Source organism: Schistocerca serialis, chromosome 5 (assembly GCF_023864345.2).
Source record: "Schistocerca serialis cubense isolate TAMUIC-IGC-003099 chromosome 5, iqSchSeri2.2, whole genome shotgun sequence".
NCBI lineage: Eukaryota > Metazoa > Arthropoda > Insecta > Orthoptera > Acrididae > Schistocerca > Schistocerca serialis.
In genome coordinates this window covers 29,407,476-29,421,727 of record NC_064642.1, presented here as the reverse complement: position 1 = coordinate 29,421,727, position 14,252 = coordinate 29,407,476, and the positions used below count along the sequence as shown (strand labels likewise).

The 14,252-nt window shown below is 39.4% G+C and overlaps 1 protein-coding gene across 1 annotated transcript in view; it reads right to left on the bottom strand.

Moving 5' to 3' along the window:
- The window catches only part of LOC126481724 (uncharacterized), a 414,263-nt gene that overhangs the window by 138,337 nt on the left and 261,674 nt on the right, over positions 1 to 14,252 (bottom strand). The window lies entirely within an intron of this gene.

Below are 14,252 nucleotides of genomic sequence, written 5' to 3'. Positions count from 1 at the left end.
GCAATGGACAATAAATTAGAATCCAATAATGCTGAATTAAAGGCTGAAATTGTGGCCAGCCAAACAAATTTTAATAAACGATTGGAGGTAATGGACGATACGTTCAAGGCTGGTTGCAATAAGTTGAAAGAGGATCTAGACAGTTTGAATTATAAAATTGATTACAATCATGAGGATATTAAGAAAAAGGTTGCTCAACAGTTTTCTGAAATGTATAAAACAGTAAAATCCGAAGTTGCTGAGGTTCGCAAAGACTTCCAAATGGAAGATGCGAAGCTGGAGCACAAGTTAACAGAATTAACAGAAAAGATCGAGGCGGAATCTGAACTGTGCTCAGATAGATTTAAAGATGTTAATATAAAAGTAAACATATGTCAAGCAGAAGTAGAAGCAATCAAAACTGACACTACTCTTATTGTACAAAGAGTAGATAATGTTGAAATGAAAGTAGAAAATATCAGTACTAACATTGCTAACATTGAGAGTAAAGTAGCTTCAGTAACTTCTGGTAATGGTAGTATACAACAAGTTGTAGCTGCAAATGCCGCTTTTATCGGGTGTCGGCAGTTCTTGCGGTTTGATGCAGATAAAAATATCCACCCGCTAGATTTCTGGAACGATTTTGAAGATGTAATTCCACCAACTTGGTCTGAGCGGGAGAAAATCTCATTTGTTAGAAGCCATTTAGCAGGTGACGCCATGCGTTGGTCAGCTGATGTTATGTTGAAGTGTAAAACATTAGCGGAGTTTAAAACAGCTTTCATTAATGAGTATTGGTCTAGCAATAAGCAAAATGAAGTGTTGAGAGAATTTTGGAGTGGAAAACGCTTCAATGCAGGAAAGGAGTCCATTAAAGAGTTTGCTAGGTCATGGATTTCACGTTTGTCACATTTGGCGGAAAAGCTAAAACCAGAAATGATTATACTAGGTCTTGAAGCCAAACTGCCACGGTATTGGCAAACTAGAATTATATCAGCCCCTAGAGACAATCTGGATCGTTTCATTGAGTATTTGGAACGTGTAGAACGTGTTGCTGCCAATGAGGAGCAAGCACGTAATAACCGAAATGCCAATAACAATAGTAGTAATTTTAGGAACGAGCAAAGTGGCAATGTAAACATCAGAACAGTAGGTGTTCGCCGTCCTAAGAGAGGTAGGAATTGGGGAAATAATTATCAGAGCCAACAATGGCGTCCAAGGGATAATAATGTTGTTCCAAACAGAAATATGCATGTAAACAACAGTACGGAAAGTAATGCTGTGCCAGTCAACTATAATGAAACTAAAGGAAACAGCAGTAGGCCGAGGCAGGAAAACTAGTTCCCGTCTATGAGGACACTGGCGCTCACCAGGCGGTTACTGTTCCTAAGCCAGTAGTTAAGGGAACTGGTAAGACAGATCAGAATACTCAAACTGAACAGGTGGATGAAGAGTCCGTAGCACCTAAGAATACAGCAGAAATATTAGATCACTCACGGTATTTGATAGATACCGTGTTAGAGACGCTTTCTAAGTGGGAAGAGAAAGAGAAGGCTCAGCAGTGTAACGATAGGGAGGAGCAACAAAATATTGAATTGTCACGTGAAGAAGCAGAAGAAATTCATGCTTATATTTACGATGAGGATGATGTGCTCTTATCTAAAGTGCCTGTGCAGGATGTTGATAATGTACTAATAGATTTAGGACAGGAGATAAGTGGGAATGTAGAGGGTAGGCTGTTTGGGGTCGATGAACCCAGTAGCTGTGACCAGTTGTCACTTGAGAAGGAAACCGACGATAATGGTGAAAGTGGTTTAGCTGTAACTAATGTTATGCCCGGTCTGGAGGCGCAGAATCGCTCAGACTACAGTAATTTGGGTTATGTTCAGCAAACTAAATGTAATGAAGTCGTGCGGTGTTTCGATTTAAAATTAATAGACCGACTGGAAAAGGCAGCTGAAAATGTAATTCAGGAAACCCCTACACACTGTGACCTAAATGTAATGAAGACAGATGTCGATCACTTTAGTTGGAGACAAATCCAAAAGGAGCTATTAGATGAATTTGAGGAACCACCTGTACAACCTAGAATAAGCCACCCTATAATAATAGTGAATATGTTGGGTATCAATGTACGTTGTTTCTTAGACAGTGGAAGTGAGGTGAGTGCAATATCTCAGTCCTTCTTTGATGCATTACCTGGTAAAGACAAGCTTACAGTAATGAGGGTATCAGGACTAAGAATAATTGGAGCTACTGGCAAGGTGTCAAAAACGGTAAAGCAAGAAGCTTTACTGCCCTTTAACATTAATGGTAATTTAATTGATCATCCATGTTTAATTGTAAACAATCTCAGTATTGAGGTTTTAATTGGCATAGATTTCTTGTCAAAATATCAGAGTGTTGTTGACTTTGAAAGAAGCCAGTTAAAAATGGTCTTGCCAATAACTGGAGTAATTACAGTCCCTTTTAGTGATAAACATGTAGTAACTGATCATGAAACTTGGGAGCTGCCTATACGAGTTCTGAAAAATAGGAGGTATTGGGACGAAGGTGTTAATCTTAGTAACAGTAAGCTGAACACAGAAGAAGAAGCAATTATTTTAGACAAAATAAAAGCTAAATTGCAGGAAATCTATAAGATTTCAGACAATCAAAAGGAAGAACTGAGACAGGTTCTAAAAAGGCATCATAAAGTATTTTCAGATCGACGTGGTGTGGTCAAAGGTTATGAATGAATGCTGTAGGGAGGAGGTTGTTCTGTAACCTCTACACAGTGTGGCAGCTGTGCAGTCCCAGCTGTGTGAGATCTTCTTTCCCATTTCAGATCTCACTCATTCTTCCTCTTTCCTGTCCTCAAAAAATTTCGACATCTTCTTCCAACACATAAAATTTTCCGTTATGGTTATCAATACAACATTAAACCAATAAATGCTGTAGGGAGGAGGTTGTTCTGTAACCTCTACACAGTGTGGCAGCTGTGCAGTCCCAGCTGCGTGAGATCTTCTTTCCTTTTCAGGTCTCACTCACTCTTCATCTTTTCTATCCACCTAAAATTTCTAACTCTTCTTTACAGCATTAAACCAATGAATGCTGTAGGGAGGAGGTTGTTCTGCAACCTCTACACAGTGTGGCAGCTGTGCAGTCCCAGCTGTGTGAGATCTTCTTTCCTTTTCAGGTCTCACTCACTCTTCATCTTTTCTATCCACCTAAAATTTCTAACTCTTCTTTACAGCATTAAACCAATGAATGCTGTAGGGAGGAGGTTGTTCTGTAACCTCTACACAGTGTGGCAGCTGTGCAGTCCCAGCTGTGTGAGATCTTCTTTCCCTTTCAGGTCTCACTCATTCTTCCTCTTTCCTGTCCTCAAAAATTTCGACCTCTTCTTTCCAGACATGAAAATTTTCTGTCATGACTATCAAGCCATGAGTTATGTAACCATTCTATCTACCGATTAGTGACAAAAAAAACCTAATGTGACAAACCTAATAGTGACAAACAATAGAGAAGTATGATGTAATTAAGATACAAATGTATTTGAGTAACAATTATGTATAGTACCCTGGTAATATAGTAAGTACAAAGTGTTGTTTTATTGGAAATGGTCCACCAACAGTAATTTAAAGAGATATATGAATTCATGTACAAGCAGTATCTGAAGTGGTAGTGAAACCTAGTGTATGCATTAGAGCTAACTAAGAAATAGTAAAAGAGATTGCTTAGTTTTAGGAAAAATATGTAGATAAGTTGTAAGATTAAACTCACCTGGTGTAGTAAGGAAAGGCAGTGTAATAGAATTGAGCAGTGTTTGTGGTTGAGACGTGAAGGACACGTCCCTGAAGTATTTATAAGGTTGGAGCTGGCCATTATTTTAGTGTAGTGTGTGATAGGATACACCTACACGTATTGAGGTTATGAGTTGGAGGCGTGAATGCGACCATAGGTACCCTTATGTTAAATGAGACAGAGCAGCTCATGGTGTCCTATAGGTTTAAGGAATTAGCATTACGCTCGTCCATAATTACTTGATGCACTTTAGTGGTAGGTCTGAGAGAGACTACCTGTGGTTTCAGCGTCCGATCGAGTGGAAATGGATTGCCACGTGAGCAAACTAATCAGCTGCAGTACACTATGAATATGAAGTAAATGTGCTATCCTATGCTTTAAATATTAATAGAGTGAGTGTTAAATAAGTACATACACTAGCAAAATAAATAAATAACATACTGACAGACATGAAACATTATATTAGCTCAGCATAAATACACTTCAAAGTAAGTAAGTACCTAATTGCAGATGTGGAACTGACAACAGCAGAGGACCAATAAGTGGATTTAGTAGTCAACTAAACGTAGTGTGTTTTGAACACTCACAACTGTACTATTACCAAAAGTTACTCACATGTACAAAGAAGCTGAGAAAACAACCACTAATCATACTCATACTATCTCTAAGAATAAGGTAATCAAAGATGAGTCAGTTAAGTGCTTAAAATACAAATGTATCCGGAATGTACCGAGCATTGGTTCAGTGTTCTGGCCCAGAAATAATAAATTCAGATTAAATATGATTTATGATTGTATGCCTTAGGAGCATAAATTTTCTCTAATACATGACTAAAGGCGTTTTGAGCCATTTGTTGAACGATTTTATGACAGTTAAGTAACCGCGAGAGTAAAATTAAAAAAATTCTGTTATCTTTGTTACAACAAAATATTGAAGGATAAAATGTATATATCCCCATTTCATTGTGACCCACCCATAGATATTAAGTGAACAGAGTCTGAGGCACTCTTTTTGTTTGTTCTACAGGACAAACCAGATAATGGCAGCCTGGTAGCTGCGTGAAAGCGTGGAGGGACTTGGACACAACTCACAGTGACCCCTCCCCTTTCCCCCATCTAATTTAGAGAGAACGTGAAGGACGCACACCATAGCAACTTCCCCTCCTCTACCCTTGTGAATGGAAGTGTAGGACGCCAGCCAAAGCGGCTACAACCACGTGTGTAAAAATTATTTGTGAACTTTTCTTTCAGGTTTAGAAAAGACTGCTAAGAGATAATCATCTGTTTATGTATCATGTTATTTTCTTTGAATTTATGTATGTAAAAATGTATTTAATGGATCTAAGATTTTCATAATTTTTCAATTTGTATGTGTTTGTTTGTCTAAGGCAATATGTATGCCAAAATATTTCATTGACTTTGCTTAAAATTTTGAGTAATGACATTGTTTAAAAGGCAGTGAACATGCCTACAATTTAAATAATTAATGTAGGTAATCAGTTTTCTTTAATGTTTCTACATGTTTATATTTCAATTTTGATTTTTCATAGGGAGTTAAACTGTACTCTTGCTTCCCTTTTTGTAATTAGATTTTTTTTTCATTCATTAACATTCATAAACAAAAAAAAATTTAAGTAGAGGGTGATGTAGGGAAGCAGCCTACTCACGCTGTAGTAAATTCACATCAGTTTCCATTGTGTGCCAGCCAGTCTGCTGTAACTAGCTCTGACGTCATAAATGTTGCGCAATACCTCAAAAATCAAGCAAATGACCTAAAACTTTTCTAGCATGTCAGGAATAATACTAAATTAATGTGTGTTAAATATCAGTTCGATAACTTCAGCCATTTTCGAAATTTGGACGTTTTTCTGGAAAAATCATTGGCGCAACAGAAAAGAGCTAGAGACTTCAAAATTTATATTTAGATTCATCTTTCATAATGATTCAATAAAAACAGTACTTTGGATTTCACATATTAAGATTTTAGTGGAAATTCATGATTTTGTGGTTTTCGTCTCAAAACTGAAGGAAGCAAGATAGATTAAGTAGGCTAGTAAATAAGGCTAGGATGTTTAGATTTAAATAGGTTGGAGGTCCGCTATGATTATGAAGATGTGTAAAGTTTCTTTTGAATACCTATAAAATTATAGCGATAGCGGATCTCAAAAGGGCCAGTTCAGAGCTCATCTACTGTGTACAGTGTAATTTAATTAATTCTCTCGCCCAGAATATTTAACTTAGCTGCGTCAAAATTTTATTATCAATACTTACCTGCGTGCTGAATGCACGTTTAAATTAAGAGCTTCTTCGGCCATCAGCAAAAGAAGCTATAAATTATTACGTAACTTGAAGTGGTGCGTTACTAGCCCAGCGGCTAGTCGGGAGAGCCGAAAAGATCAGGCGTTCCCTTAGCCGTCCACACTGCGGCTTTATATATAAGAATGCTGCGCGAGGAAGAAAGGCCCCAGTTCTCTCCAGACGCTGAATGACACGCCATCTGTGTCGGGAGCCGCGTCGCATCAGTGTCACTGCTACAAACAGCCTCGGGTGCCGTATTAAGTTACTAGAGATACGCGGAATCATGAAAACATTTCATGTGAAGTGTTAATTCTGGAATGATTTTCATTATCTAGCTTCAGTTTGCGTATTGTCGTATTTTCATGTGCCGTCGCGGGACAGACATTCTACCAAATATTTAGCGTGGCGTTTGATGAAATATTTTCATCAAATTATGGCGAGCATTCTTTTTAACATTTAATTCGGACATTTATAGTTGCATCAGCACATTAGATTCTGAACTGCTCTGTTAGTTAGGTTGTAGGGATACTTGTGTTTTTTATTAGTGAATTTCAGAATATACTCAACTATTTTGGAAAACCGTTTTTGATTAGAAATCCCGGACAATCTCCTAATTCCTCAGAGCTATAAGCTGCAGCTATAACAACATTCTCAGATAAAGTGGGCACTAGGATCTCTAATTACTGGTTCCATGTTTTATGAAATCACTTTCTGGGTGCCAAAAAGTAAATAGAGAGCCAGTGTTGAGAACGGCGAAAGACAGCATTAACAACATTCTAAAAGCCAGAAACTGATTCAACATGCAAGCATTTATACAGCAATCAGATTTAATTATTATTTTTACAAACTTAACCGCCGCCCCACAAGCCTACACGCTATGATTGGGAAGTGTAAGAGTTCACGGATAAATTCATTGTCTGCTAGGGGAACCAGAATGATGATATGCTGAGAATGGATGTGGAATGGTTTGAGATGGAGGAAAGATGGGAGTCATTGACTGAGGCACTTCAACTGGCCATATTGCACTACCGCTGCACCATTTGGTGTTAGTTAAATAGAACAGGAACTTCGATAAGTTAAACAAACTTTGATATATGGTTGAAGGCAAAATGGATTTAGTTGTGGGGATATGTGATGGTTATATTGAGATGGGATACAGAGAGGGCCGCTATGGAGACCTCATGTAGAATGTAGGGACTTTTGGAAGCATGAGTTGTTTGGAGAACTATGCTAAAAAAATCGGAATATACCTTCAGTTGTAGGAGTTGGGCAGAGAGAGTGGATGGAGTAGATTGGGTATAAAGTAGATTGGTTATCAACTGGGTGCGGGGAGACACTAACTTCAGGATTCTTTGGTGAGGATTTAGTCTTGCATTTATGGTTAAGTGTTATGAGGCTCATTGCATGTGTTAAATGTACATAATTTTTTATGTTAGGACAATATTTGTGGAGATGGTGGGATTTGCAGTGTGGGCATGTGCATGACTTTTTTCATTTGCTTGTATGGCAATCGTTCTACTGGAGACAGCACAGGCAGCAGGCGGTGTGGAGCCTTGAATGGGTCGACAGTATGGTGTAGGAAGTAAATGAAGACCCCATTTTTTCTTGGATGGTCAATGATGGCAGTGGATTCTGTGAAAAGATGGACTAGAAATACGAGTCCATGGTCTTTGTGGGTGGCAGTTTGGCTGTACTGCTAATGTACGGTGCATAATGTTAACTCAATGACTTTCAATGCAAAGTTAACTCACTGTGTCTATGTGGTTGGAGTCCTTGAAAGGTCTCTTTTTTTTAATTTATCCATCATTTACATTTCCCCTACTGGAGGGAGGCTGGCAGCAGCCAAGTTGCCATACTTCAGCCAATGCAGTATATTATTATGAACATGATATGACATGGGTTACTGATAATTGTGGGTAGGTACTGGGATATGGGCGGTATTACAGAGAATATTACTTGGAAAATGATGTGGAGATGTTTATGTGAGGCAGGTGGCAGCACCTGCAGCGGAGGGTATATAAAACGTGTTGCAGGAAACAGTGCAGTCATTGTTGTAATGTGGAAATGGAGGGATTTATCATACGTCCAAAAGGACATGATCATTGGCTTTTGAGGCAAGGATGGAAGCATTTACGAAATGGCTAAGTTTGTAAACTGTTCCCATGCTGCTTTGGTTAAAGTATACCATGTACGACAATATGGCTCTATCCAAAACTGGCGCCGAGGCAAATGTGGTGCACCACATTGGAAGGCAAGTTAGTGATGGCTGCAGAGATGAGTGTGCACGAACAGATGTCCAGCTACTGAGCAACAGACCACCCTCATGAGCCAAGAGGCTACCAACATTGTCTCCTAAACGACTGTTCAGCGAACGTTGCTGGGAATGGGCTTCCACACCAGAAACCTGGTTCATACACCAATAGTTACAGCTGTTCATAGGCGATGAAGGCTGGAATTTGCACGCCAGCACCATAAATGGACATCCACTGAGTGGCGACAGGTGGCCTTTTCAAATGAATCAGGTTTTATTCTCCATTGGACACCTTTGAAAATGTTTGAAAGCAAACACCCTATACGTGTTATGGTCTGGGATATAGTCACGTGGTTTTCCTTGTGAGATCTCGTCATTCTGGAGGGGACAATGGATCAGCACAAGTATGCATCTATCCTTGAGTACCATGTAACCCCTACATGTAGTTTGTTTTTTCTTGGCACAATGATATCTACCAGCAGGACAATGCACCATGTCACACAGCTCAAAGTGTATGTGAATTGTTCAAGGAACACCAGGATGAATTTACCGTACTCCCCTGGCCTTCGAACTCCCCAGATTTACACCCATACAACGTCGATTGGGCTGTTCGCGCGCCATGGCGCCTCAATCGAGAAACCTAGCTCAGATGACCACGGCACTGGAGTCAGCATGCCTCCACATTGTTGTCGGTACCTACCAGAATCTCACTGACACTCTTCGTGCTCGTCTTGCTGTGATCCGTGCTGCAAAAGATGCTTACTAAGGCTTTTGACAGGTGTTCACTTTAATGTGACTGGACACTGCACAATCCAGCACAATCATAGCTTCATATCTATGGATTGTACATTGAAGGTGCTCGAAACAACATCGGCCGGCCGGTGTGGCCGTGCGGTTCTAGGCGCCTCAGTCTGGAACCACGTTACCGCTATGGTCGCAGGTTCGAATCCTGCCTCGGGCATGGACGTGTGTGATGTCCTTAGGTTAGTTAGGTTTAAGTAGTTCTAAGTTCTATGGGACTGATGACCACAGATGTTAAGTCCCATAGTGCTCAGAGCCAAAACAAGATCAGAGCATTAAATTGCATGTGCACATCTGAAAATAGAGGCCACAGTTGTAAATGTGTTATATTCTAATGATGTAAATAAGCTGCTACGTGATTTTAAAAAGGTGACATATATTTCTCTTATGAGTGATGTATCTAATCATAAACAGATTTTTTCCCTGCCACTGCTAGAACTGGTGTAAGAGTAAGACTATTACAATTCATCGCATGGAGAAACGTCTACTACTGTGACTGTATTAACAGACTGCATCACAGAAGATGGACCAGAAAAAATTGTTTGACTTTGTGCTTATAATACTAACTGCAATTTTGGAGGTGTTGAAAGAAAAGGGCAGAACAATGTTTTTACCTAACTAAATGTACGTCTACATCTGCACCTACGTGATTACTTTGCTATTCACAATGAAGTGCCTGGGAGAGGGTTCAATGAACCACCTCCGAGCTGTCTCTCTACCGTTCTACAAATGGAACTTGGCCACGGAATGATACGGGGTTGCATGTGCTACCCATACATTGTATAACACACATAAAGCAGCTACTGGAATTGATATTTCGCCTGTAGATGAACGCAAAATGCTAGTTTCGAAAATTTTTCTGTATTTCAAATCATACACTGTGAGAGTTAAAACTCTGAAGGTCTTTTGCAACTTAGTGAAAACAAATTTTGCAATGAATTTGGATTATCCTCAATGGTTAACACTATTTCCTGCTGTTGTACAATCCATCAGAATGTTTCATCCGCTAAAATTCTACTTTCAGTTTCAAAAGAAATGTGCGTTGTTCCCTCATAACTACTATGGTTGTCCAGGTTTTCACTGCTTCTTGAAATATTGAAACCTGGCTGAGAACAAAGTATAAACAGTCACTCTGTTTCAAGTGATTGATTGTATTAGTAAGCTAAAATCTACCTCGGAGTCCAAAATTAAACTCCAGTTTCCTCCCTCAAGTGTTGAAACAATTGTTGAAAAGCTTGAAACAGAGCAAGATCTGCTTTCAGCAGAGGTAAAAGGTTTTGTACCACTACATTATTTTTGTATGAAACTGTTGTAGTCAACTTAAAAAATGATGGAATGAAGAAAGTTTCCAGAACTTGAAGCCCTACAGTTGAATTACCTTAAATCAAATGCCTTTATGGAATGCAAGTTAAAGTATTTCTCTAGTAATCAAAACTATACCAGGTGTTGTCTGCATAAAATGAAATGTATGGTGAATATGCCTGTGTCAAATAGTTTGTAAGCACTGAAAAAATCAGTAAATGGACTGCTTATAACACTTTGCTAACTCAAAGATGGGTTGGAATGATTTCTCATTTCAGCCAGAATCATGTGTCATTCTCACGATTACTCAAGTTAGTGGAGATAATGTTCCGCCTTTTCTGTTTCTGATTCTGCTACTGAGTGGGTATATTCGACATGAATAATATATCTACCAGTGGCAAAACAAATCTTGCTGTAGAAGATACGAAAGCAATGATAGAGACTAGAGTGATTTATGATGAAACTTGTGTTGAATTTTACCATATTGTGTTGAAGACTAGAGGCATGCTGAAGAAAATTGACAGCACTAATAAATACAGTTGGTCTGCTTGCACTCCTCGTCTTGGAAATTACTAATAAAGTATAGGAAATTAATATGCTTTTTGCAACATATTAAAGTTGTATTTTATATTTTTTATATTTAAGATCTCTTGGATTTTTTGGTAGCGCCATAATTTATAATGTGTCCCAAATTTGAGTCTATAACACACAAGGTGCCAACAGATTATCTTTACCATTTGAGACTTTAATAACTTCAAAACTGCACTATTAATAAATGGTTTTTGACATTTGATAACTGATAAAGTTGTTTTTAGCTTTCGAAAAATTGAACTTTAAAACTTGATAAAATGTGGACGCAACAGCAAGAAGAGTAATGGGCGGCTTGGTTCATACAGATGACACCCGATACCCGAGTACATCGGAACTTTCGAAAGTGGTATGGAAGGCAGGCAGCCACCATCGTAACCAAATATTCCGGTTACCTTTTTCAGGCTCCAACGTGGACAAGGTACGACAGGTGTCTGCAAGGAGTTCAACGAAATCGGTGCGTACGGCCAGAGAGTTGGAAATGAAACGATCAATATCCATAATTTTGATTTGCAGCTCCTTGTATTGGCCGTGTTTGCAGTTAAAATTGTTGGATGTGAGGTCCGCCAGTTATGCAAAACACCGTTTCATTCGGCATCACTGTGCACTCATCAGTGGCTTTTCGTTTTTATTTATTCTGCAATGTGAATATTTTTGTTAAATGGTAATAAAATTATGTGCGTCTTTAGTTCAAACAACAGATCGTTTCTTTTTGTAAATACCTTTACATTTGGTGTGCATGAATTTTCTGGACCACTTGTGTGTTAATTACTACAGGTAGCTTATGCTACCCATATGGTAGACAAGTTAAATCAAACAATATGCAAACAATTCAAAAATGAACGTACCACACACACACACACAAATCCTCACCCAGCACAAGACAACACAAAACACAAACAATGACCACACACAAGACACAACAGAGCGACAACACACACACAAAACGAAATTGCACTTACTCACCTACAATAACAGGATTGTTCACAGAATAGGCAACATCTTAAAGAAACAGGGACTCCAAATAGGATACAGGACAGAGAACAAAACACAGAAAAAGATCAGAACATAAGAAACACCCATGGATAAATTTAACAGATCAGGAATATATGAACTCAGATGCAGCGCTTGCCAGTCGGTGTACATAGGACAAACATGCATAAACTTCAAAGCAAAGTGACCATTGAGGAAAACTTCCATATACAGAAGGTAATAGCAGAAGGAAAACAGGTCTTAAACGAATACACTACACTCTGCAAGGGCACACTATTTAACACATTAAAGGAAATTTACAAGTAAAAACAGCAAAACAGATAGTCTACACGCACACGCACACACACACGCACACGCACACGAAAAAAAGATACACTAAAATCTGCAAAGACAAACCATTTACACACAACAGGAATACCATACAAAAGACAACACACACAGCTAAGAAGCGCACAGCAAACACACACACAAACACACGCGCGCGCGCACACACACACACACACACACACACACACACACACACACACACACACACGAAAAAAATACACTAAAATCTGCAAAGACGCACCATTTACACACAAATAGGAATACCGTATAAAAGACACACACACAGCTAAGAAGCACACAGAAAACACACACACACACACACACACACACACACACACACACACAAAGATAAAATGGAAACAAAATTCAAATTTGGTACCGAACTCTGTGGTGAATAAATGAACACTGACTGGGCTAGGACACACAACATACCACAATCACACTGTGTTTTGATGAGGTGGAAAGTGTTTTAATACGTTATTTGTGGAAAATAATTGTTATAGTTACGTGTGCATCACAACAGCTCAGCATGATGCGGAGAATGGAAGTGTTTGCCACACGAAAACGTAAGTAAAAACGAATATAGGCGCGAAAACATGCGAAAAACTAAATTACATTCTAGAAGATAGGTTAACTCTGAGCAAAAACCTTTCTCATCAACATCTTTTGGTTGCAGATGACAAGCTACCTGTGGTAATTAACACACAAGTGATCCAGGAAATTCATGCACGCCAAATGTAAAGGTATTTACAAAAAGAAACGATCTGTTGTTTGAACTAAAGATGCACATAATTTTACAATCATTTGACAAAAATGTTCACATTGCAGAATAAATAAAAACGAAAACCCACTGATGATGGCACAGTGGTGCCGAAACATGTTTGGGTACTGAGAAGAAACGGTGTTTTTCATAACTGGCGTACCTCACATCTAACAACGATCAATACTGTACCGTGCTTTGCAAGAGAGGTTATAGCTACAACCCTAAAAGGTGCAGCTGCTTCAGGCATTAAAGCCTGCGAACAAACCTCAGCGCTAACAGCTTGCAGTGGTTAAAGTATACCATGTATGGCAAAATGGGGCTATCTAAAACTGGCGCCAAGGTAAATGTGGTGCACCACGGGCCACAGCTGACAGAGGTGAATGATGGCTGCAGAGATGTGTACAGGCGAGTAGACATGCAGCTGTTGAGCAATTGACCACCCAGACGAGCCAAGAACCTACTAGCAGGGTCGCCTCAAAAACTGTTCAGAGAACGTTGCTGCATATGGGCCTCCACAGCGGGCACCTGGTTCATAACCCTTGCTAGGCAAGACTGACACAAACAATGACTTTTTGGAAAAGATTTGTTTCTCCAATGAGGCAACGTTTCATATATCTGGTAAACTGATTCATTACAAAGCTCTTGTATGTTGTTCACAGCATCCTTATGTTACAAGTGAAGAAAAAAAATTGGAAATTTGTGGTAAGGTCTTATGGGACCAAAGTGCTAAGGTCATTGGTCCCTAAGCTGACACACTACTTAATCTAACTTACGCTGTGGACAATACACACACCCATACCCGAGGGAGGACTCGAACATCCGACGGGGGGAGCCACGCAGACTGTGACAAGGCGCCTTAGACCGATCGGCTACCCTGAGCACCCAAGTGAAGACCCAAGATCAATATTTGGTGTGGGCTGATGCACAGTTGAGTCACTGATCCATTTTCATCGAGTCTGCCATCAGAGGCGGTGTTTACCTGGAAATGCTGCAAGAGTTCGCTGCTTCACAACTGGAATACCTGAAACTTGACGTCATATTCCACCAGAATGGGGTGCCACCTCACCTGTCCCTCTAAATGTCTGTCAGTTTATAGCTCAAAAGTTTCCATATAGATGGACTGGAAGAGATGGTCCAGTTCAATGGACGCCACGATTCTCTGACC